This window comes from Silene latifolia, chromosome Y (assembly GCF_048544455.1).
Source record: "Silene latifolia isolate original U9 population chromosome Y, ASM4854445v1, whole genome shotgun sequence".
NCBI lineage: Eukaryota > Viridiplantae > Streptophyta > Magnoliopsida > Caryophyllales > Caryophyllaceae > Silene > Silene latifolia.
Window position 1 is genome coordinate 17,200,899 of NC_133538.1, and position 1,456 is coordinate 17,202,354.

Below are 1,456 nucleotides of genomic sequence, written 5' to 3' on the forward strand. Positions count from 1 at the left end.
TCACCTTCTTCAAACCAAAAACCAACTAACCCCGATCATAACCGGGTTGATCCTAACTTAGAAGGGAAAAGACGGAAGTTGAATAAAGGGAAAAAGAAGGACGTGGGGTTCGAAGACTCGGTGGAAGAAACTGAGGTTGTAGCTACTCAAGAAGGTCCTCAAAGGACAATGTTTCGGGAATATATGCCGAATGCAACATCAAAGGGGCTTGATACTCTTCGACTCACCGCGAATGAAAGAACCCGTGTCAACAATGTTGTGAGATACGGTATTCATGGTGGTCGTCTCTATTCCGAAAAGTGGTATGGAAAAATCGAAGCCTTGCAATTCTTTAAGGATTTCTTGAATTTTCAAGAATGGAAGAAAGTTTGTTCCTTTGTTGGTCCGGTTTATCCTATAGAGGTAATCCAATTTTATTCTTCCGTCTCTGTCAAAAATAATGTGTTGCATGCGGTGGTAAATGATACCGAAGTCAAAATCTCCCTTGCCGATTTTTGTACTCTGTTTTCGGTCCCTGATGATGGGATCGAAATAAATCCGAGTGCGGAATGGGGAGATGTGACAGAGGAAGAGAAGCTTAAAATTAAGAAGTCGTTTGATGTTGATGCTACGGGGTCGAGTAACATGCTTGCGGGATCGTTTACCCCAAAATTGAAATTCTTTCTTAATTTCATTTGGAACATGGTTGTTCCGCGACGGGGTGGTCGTGATAAGTTGTCTAGCTATGAGATGTTGTTGTTGTCTAGGTGGCTCGAGGGAACCAAAGTTAGTCTTCCTCGTCTTGTGTTTCATAAAATCATTCAAACTAGTGTTTGTGTCACTGAGGAAAAATTCTATACAACTTTGGATTTGCCTTATGGCATGTGGGTCTCTCGACTTTTGGAACAAAAAGGGGTGATTGGGATTTCCAGTTATGGTGTAAGGGTGAAAGATGAGATGAGTGACACTCATCTTAAATTGATGAAAGTCGGTGCTATTGGACCCGACTTGGTGTTTTTGTCAAAAGGGAATGTGGTGGAGAAATCGTCTGATGTGGTCTCGGTTATTGAACAAAAATTGGAAGTGTTTATGGCTAGTATTTGTGAGAAATTGGATGCACAAAATAAGATGGTTGTGGAATTGGTCTCGGGTTTGGGAAAAGACAAGGGTGAGGCTTCGGGTTCGAAGGGTTCGGATCTTGGTGAAGTCTTGTCTTATTTACATGGGCTTGAAACACGAGTGGATGCTATGGCTAAGGATGCGGCTAGGGCGGCAAAAGAGTGTGTTCGTCATTCTAGCTCGTTAGCTAATTTGGCTAGTCAAGGTGGAGCCTTGTGGAAGGAAGGGAAGGCTATGCATGAGGATATGCGGGTTGTGTACGAGGCTACTCAAGCCTTGTCAATGAAGGTGCTTAATTTTGAGCGGTGTCTCACGGCTCAAGCTAATCACGTCCGTTCATGCTTCGATCGTCTCGACT